Source organism: Benincasa hispida, chromosome 3 (assembly GCF_027475165.1).
Source record: "Benincasa hispida cultivar pf3 chromosome 3, pf3_genome.v1.1, whole genome shotgun sequence".
In the NCBI taxonomy this organism is placed as follows: domain Eukaryota; kingdom Viridiplantae; phylum Streptophyta; class Magnoliopsida; order Cucurbitales; family Cucurbitaceae; genus Benincasa; species Benincasa hispida.
The window spans coordinates 70,587,421-70,594,899 of NC_143480.1; the positions used below are offsets into that span (position 1 = coordinate 70,587,421).

A 7,479-nucleotide genomic window follows, 5' to 3' on the forward strand; every position below is an offset into this window, starting at 1 on the left:
AGTCACCGACTTGCTAAGTGTACCACTTTGGGGATTTGCTTGAGTAGGGAGCTGGGAACATAGCTACACAAGATGGAGTTTACTCATTTCCATCTTTAGGGAAAGTAGATGAATTACTCCTTTATGTGTTGACTCTGGGTCTTGAATAAGAGACCCTTCCCTCTCATTGACCTAAGAAGGATTTGTTAATGGTAGGACCGTAAACAGGTTATTCATTAGACGATCAGTAGAACTTAAGGAGAAAGAAGTAATTACAGGAGTAAAATGATAATTTGACCCAACTATAGTTACGAACAATTTGTGAAGAGTCAACTAACTGATGATTGGTTATGTCCATAGACAAATAATATATCTACAGTGCAATGAGTGCAATTGTGAGTCTTTAGTGGAATGACCTATAGTTAATGAATGTTGATTAAATTAATTATATTAATTAAAGAGTTTAATTAATTTAATCTCAAATTATTGAAGCTTTTAATCTGTAGGTCGATTAGGTCCCCTACTAGCTCACTAAGTATAAAATAAGGATAAATTAATTTTGTGGAATAATTTGAATTGTTCCAATTATTAAAGAAAATTTTATATTAATATAAAGTATAATGTATATTGATATTGGATTTGGTGTCCTAAATCTCATATATCTTGTAGCATGAAAATACAATTCATATATTTAATAAAACAAGAAGTATTTTATTAACATTTAGATTGCATTAATTCAATCTAATAAACTAAGATCCAAGGTTATTTTATGAAACATAAAACTTCTATGTGGTTGACATACAGGTGGATCATGTTTAATTAATAACCCAAATGGTCTATAGTAAATGGATAAGGCTAGGTACCTTATCCGGCGACACTACAAATATGGCCCGCTTTTTAGTTGTTACAATTGTTGTAAAGTGCTACAAATGATCTGATCCTGATCGTTCATGTGGACACATTTGAGTGGAGATATTCTATACAAAGAGTTTGTATAAGACCGGACAACGAAATGAATAGTCTTTCTATGTAACACCGTTACTAGAAGAGACTTACATTTCACTTGGATGACCATAAATAACTTGATCTTAATCCTAAGTGAGTTCTAAACTCCTATTTATGAGAGCAATCCGTTGATCTGTATGGGTGAGAGTAGCTATATTAACTGACTCAACAAGCGTACAATTTTGAGGATTTGTCTGAGTAAGGAGCTGAGAACACAACTATACAAGATAAAATTCATTCACCTAATAGGTGATTCTGGGTCTTGAACAATGAGGCCTCAACCTCTCATTGACCCAAGAGGAGTTAATTTATAGTTGGACTATAAACTGTTTATTCATTAGAGGAATCAATGATACTTAAGGTGTTAGATGTAACTACAGGAGTAAAATTGTAATTTGACCCAACTGTTGTTATGAGCGATTTGTGACAGGTCGACTCACTGTTGATTTGTTATTTTGTGGACACAGAAATAAATCTGTAGTGCGAATTGTGCATCTATCAGTTTTTAGTGGAGTGATTGGTAATTAATTGATAACGATTAACTTAATTAAAAAGTTTAATTAATTAATCTCATATCATTGGAGTTTCTAATTTGTAGGTTTATAAGGTCTCCTTATTAGCTCGCTAAAGGATAGTAATGAAGAATGATTTGAATTGTTCAAATCAATTGAGGGAATTTTATAGTAATGAGATTAATATGTAATGGTTAATTATAGATATGATCTATAATCCAAATTATGCCAGAGAGAAATATTTGAATGAGATTCAAATATTAAATTCATGTGAATTAAATTCATGAAGAATTAATTAATTATAATGTTAGAGAGGTGGATACATATAAATGTGTGATGTTTGTATGTTAATTAATTAATTATATATTAAATAGGATTTAATATATGGTTATTTAATTAGTACGCCCATTAATTAAATAAAGGTTATTTAATTATTAGAATTAAGGGTGGAAATGGAAATATCTGAAGAAGTGGTTAACCCTTCCCCGTATAAATATATCTATATAGCCCATTTAAGGTAAAGATTTTCATTGTGCAAAAGAAAAACCCTAGCCTCTACCAAATTCTTCTCTATACTCTCAACAAATTCTTTCTACCTCTTTCTCTTGCAAGTGTTAGAGACCACACATCTAACCCTTGGAGTCCTAGAGAATGACAAGGTTTTTTTTACGGTAGTGTCCTTGATCATTGAAGAGGTGTTCGTGAGACAAGCAAGAGGAATTTATGAGAAGAACAGAATTCAACAAATGTGAGGTCCTTTTATCCCTTTTCTTCTTCTTCTATAGCATGTTGATTATGGTGTTTATCCTCTATTATTGTGTGGACTACTGTATTTTGATTCTATTAAATCAAAAAACTAAATTCAAGGTGATTTCACGCTTCTGTCGGAATTCAATTCTCTTCAATTGGTATCAAAGTCAATACTTGCATATTTGGAACAAAAATCACTTTAGAAAGGTGGGTTTTAATCTACATTTTGAATGTGTGGTTTTCAATATTGGATGTTTACATTTTTTACACTTAGCTTTACGTTTTAATGCGATTAAAATGTAAGGACCCGTTGTTTCTTGTGTAGCATTGTAACATTGCAAACTAGCGTTGCAACGTTGGTGACATGCTAGCCGCACGTCAAAGTCCTAGCGTTGCAATGCTGCCTGTTTCCAATTGGTCTTAGGTCTAAAGCATCAGGGAGCAGCGTTTCAACGTTCTACCAACGCTGGCTCCCCCGAATTGCCTTCCAATTTTCCTCTTTTCTTGATCTTGGGTCCTTGGTTTCTTCATAATTCCATAGCCCCGTAATTGCTCAAAATTGGAGTTTTACCTCGGGTTTTTATTCATGTTCGCAAAAATTTCTCCTGATGCTTAGTTTTTTGAAATTACTTAATAAACAACGTCAAACTAAACAAAACTAGCAATATTAGTTCTAAATTTAAAGGTAATAAAAGCACTTTTTAGATGTTTTTCAGAGATCATCCTAACCTTCGATGGGGAGTCAAAGTGACCAACAAGGGAGTACATTTAACTCTAATGCACCACTAGAGGATGTGGTTAAGTCATTTGCTACCACTATGCTATCATTTCAAAAAGATGTAAGCACCTTCCAACAAGAAATCATGAAGATGCAAGAAGAAAATGCTGTTTTTCAAAAAGAGATGAGACAAGGTATGCTACATATCACAGCCTCTCCTAGATACCCTTTTAACCTATAAGCAGGTGTGAAAATGGTGAGTAATCAACTTTCTTATGACCCTCTCCATCCACTTGTTTTCTGCTTAACTTATTTAACCTGATAAACAGTAATATATACTCATATCTTTATCACATTCACATTTCCTTATTGCCATACAAGAACTATATACAACCCAAGCATTAAGTGTTCAAACATACATACAAACCATTTCTCACATATCCACATGGTGAGCCTAAGCACGTCAGACTGTCCAACTCTCTACCCTACTATATATGTACATGCCAGACCCAAAATCTATACATACAGAAAAAGATCTAAATGACAGAGTCTGCAGATATCTTGGAGCTTGTGGTAGACGAGTCTCGGGTAGGCTAGGCATTAGGAACTATTTCGCTACCTTGGGAAGAAGAGAAAAACATTTGGAAAGAGTGAGTTAAAATGTCCGGTAAGTGACGATTTAAAAATTAATAGTCATGCTAAAAGATGTCAATAAATAATTGGAACTAGAAATATTTCTCCTCAAAATTACGGTTAATAAATTAGAACTAATAGTGAACAAAATCATGTTTAAAAGTTCAAAGTAGGAACAGTCAAGTTTTTATTTTAAATATTTTGATATGAAAAGTATATCAGTATGATAGTATACTATGATTTGTGGAATGTGTTGACATGATCCATTTTACTTGATTATTATTTTAGAATAAACAAAGGGTGGGAAAGCCTATGAGCAAAATAGTTCTCCCCTTGACCGTGTGTGACAAAATGCTTTTAAATAAATTATTTTGTGAATTGCATGATTTTTTATGACATCTAATGTTTAAGTAGCATCCTTGGTTTTATTAGTTAGGGGCAAAACAGGTGAAGGTGGGTAGCAAATATCACAAAAAGATGGTATTTATTGTCTTCATGCCTTCCTTTAAGTGAAATAGGTAAGCCTGGGAGGGGACGTGAAAAAACATCTAGGCAATCAAGTCTCTAAGTTGGCCACAACGGTAAGTAAACTTGATATCAAATATGATAAACTCCCTAAACAACCCGAACACCCTTTTAAGAGTGTAAGTTATCTGACCACAATTAGTGGTTCTACTTTCCTTCAATCTTCTGAACCAGAATCTTCTAATTTTGTGAAAACATAAACTCTTTAATCTCTTGAATTTGAACCCTCTAAATATGTTAATCCTCAATCTTTAGACTCCTTAAAACTCGAATTTATGGAATCTGAGTCTCTCAATTTAACTACTAATAAATAATTTAATCAACTGTTTTCTTCTGGTAAGTATGATAGTAGATCTTTAGCATCTAGGAGCTCAAGACATGATAATTATGATTCTTTAGAAAAATTGATTTTAAATCTTGTATCCCTCTTGCTCATTTCCCAGAAAAACTCTTAGGTCTTGAAAAGAAAGAAGAAAAAGGTAAACAAACTGAGAGTCTTGGATTGATGACTGCTAGCTCTCCTGAAACAAGCTCAAAGTGGTGGGTCAAGAAAGAGGAAGAAAGGATTGTAGCTCAAGCAACGATAATACCAAATAAGCTACCTTTGAAACAAGACAATCTAGGTATGTTCTACCTACCTTGCACTGTAGGTAGGAAGAAGCTGTAAAATGCTCTAACAGATCTAGTAGCAGCTATGAGTATTATGCCTGTCTTTATTTTATGAACTTTGGTTGCTAGATCTTAAAAGTACAAATGTTGTTATCCAATTGGCAGACCGTAGTTTGAGTAAGCCCTTAAGGGTATTGTACGACGTCTCAGTCAATGTAGATAGCTTAATCTTCCCAACTGATTGTAGTTACGCTAACCATAATTTAGTTACGCTATGACAAATGATGGAAAATTAAAAATTTTTAGCGTGGACGCCTCTGATAACCCCTAATGTAAATCAGTGGCAACTCTCTCCATTACGCTACGAATTAAAAAGCGAGCATAATTACGCTTGGCTACAACATAATAATGTCCACTTGAATTATAAAAGGAAAATTAAGCCATACTTTTTCTTTGAAAATTCTCAGTTCTCTACACTTTTTCTTTTTCTCTTTTCTTACCTTTGATGCATCCATGCTATTCTTTGATCAATATTGAAGAGATGCAACATTAAGATAAGTAAATGTAGTTTAGTTTAGGTAGATTTTTAATTTTCTTGGTATGAGGCTTAACTTCTTAAACTTCTTATGTAATTTCTTGATTTTCTTGTAATAAATTTTTGTTGAAATTCATTCACGAATGTTGAGATAACTTCTATTTTAGATTTTTTGGCCAACCTTCTTTAATTCAATGAATGCTAGAAATATAAACATGTCTACGTATTTGATTTCTCAGGGCAAAAGAATTAAAGCATGCTAATGCATGGATTTAGGTTATTTGGATTAATCTTGTTTACAAATTTGCATTATTAGTTAAATTCAATAATAATTGGATTAGTAACTAGGTTTTTGAACTACTAATACAATCCTAGTCAAGAATTTCTCTTTCTTATTACAAATGAATGATCAATATGAACGCTATTAAACCCATATAATTGTTTCATTTAGGATCGATTAATTGTTTAATCATGAAATTAGGGTTATGCATTCCTAGGCTTTTAGATTTCATAGATTAAGTGAATAATTAGCAAGATTATTGACTTGTTAAATACTTATGAGTACCAAGAGGATTAAGAGGAAACTTAACCAAACTAGATCATTTTAGAAATCGAGTTTTCATTTTTTGATTTCTCATTTATGTTTTTACAAAATTTTATCAATTTATTTACAACCCCCACCCTATCACAATAGAGTTCATTAATTATTTTAAGGCCAGTCGATGGTTCTCTATGGACGATCCCTTGTTTTTCATCTATACCACGAGTTAGTACAAGCTATTAGATAGGAGTACAAATTTATTTGGTCCTTGGAAGTGTTGCAATGACATGCATTTTTTAGCCGATCAAATTGGGGAATAAAGCTACCCCTACCACTACTACCAAAAAGGGAAAAACGAGCAAGGTTGCAACGGGAACCTTTTTTCATTACAACTAGGATAGGCATTAGAAAAGAAATTGCCCGAAGTATTTGGCTGAAAAAAAGAAAGCCAAAGAATGTAACTATGATTTACTAGTTTTGGAAACTTGTTTAGTGGAAAATGACCATTCTGCTTAGATACTTTATTTAGGGACCACTAGCCATGTTTCTTATTCTTTATAGAAAATTAGTTCCTGGCAGTAGCTGGAGGCTGGAGATATGACTCTAGAATTGGGACATGGCAAGTCGTCTTGGCAGTTGCAGTTGGGAGCTTAAAGTTATTTTTTTTTCAAAATTTATATTGTTAGACAATATTTACTTTTTTCCTAATTTTAAAAGGAACTTAATTTTTATATCATGTTTATTAGAACATTCTTATAATATATCATTTATTCATGGTAAAGCTTTGTTTCAAAAAATGGTGTTGATATTTGTTTGGCAATAAACAAAAATCACTTATATGTGCTAAGATCGTTAGAATCCAAACTGCTCCATATTGTCAAAATGTTCAACAATGCAACAACACCAAATAAAAGACAAAAAGATTCTCCAAAAGAAAATGCTTATTGAGTGGTTGGTGAAGAAAGGACTTATAAAGAAGTTAGAAAACAATTCTTTATATGTATGTGCATTTTGTCTAGAAGAAAAAATGACAAAACGACCTTCTACAAGAAAAGGTTATAAAGCCAAAGAACCCTTGGAATTTTTACATTCTGAACTTTGTGGTAAATATTACAGAGGAAGACAAATATTTCATCACTTTTACATATGATTATCCTAGATGTGGGTATATTTACTGTCACACCCCCTCCCAAGCTACCCTCTTAACCTGAGAAGAGATGGGGAGCAGTAAATATCAACCCTCTTATGAGACCTACTATCCAACTCATACCTGTAACTTGTTTCCTTACACCTATTTAACCTGATAAACAGTTTATAAAGATAATATCCTATCAAGGCATCGTCAGCTATAGCCTTGCTGGCAATCAGAACTCATACATAACAACAGAACATCACAAAACAACTTACATACATACTTCAAACAGAATTCACATTTAAGTACTTCCACATATGTACAGACTTAGTTCTACCCTTTCCCTATATATGTACAAGAGTTCTACTGTCTAAGAAAGACATAACAACAACCTCAACAACTTTAGGTCTATCAAGAATCGACAAAGTTGTGGAAGACTGACAGTTGTAAGGATAGGCTTCGAGAAATTGGTTGCTACCTGAAAAGTAACACATTTTGAAAGAGTGAGCTAAATTGCCAGTGAGTGACTAATTTTAAAAC

At 32.8% G+C, this 7,479-nt stretch overlaps 1 long non-coding RNA gene across 1 annotated transcript; it reads left to right on the forward strand.

The window, feature by feature from the left end:
- Positions 1-2,000: 2,000 nt before the first annotated feature.
- Positions 2,001-4,933, forward strand: LOC120072998 (uncharacterized). Its single transcript, XR_005480664.2, has 3 exons — positions 2,001-2,244; positions 2,963-3,158; positions 4,566-4,933. It is a non-coding gene; the product is annotated as an uncharacterized LOC120072998 (long non-coding RNA).
- The last annotated feature ends 2,546 nt before the right edge of the window (positions 4,934-7,479 follow it).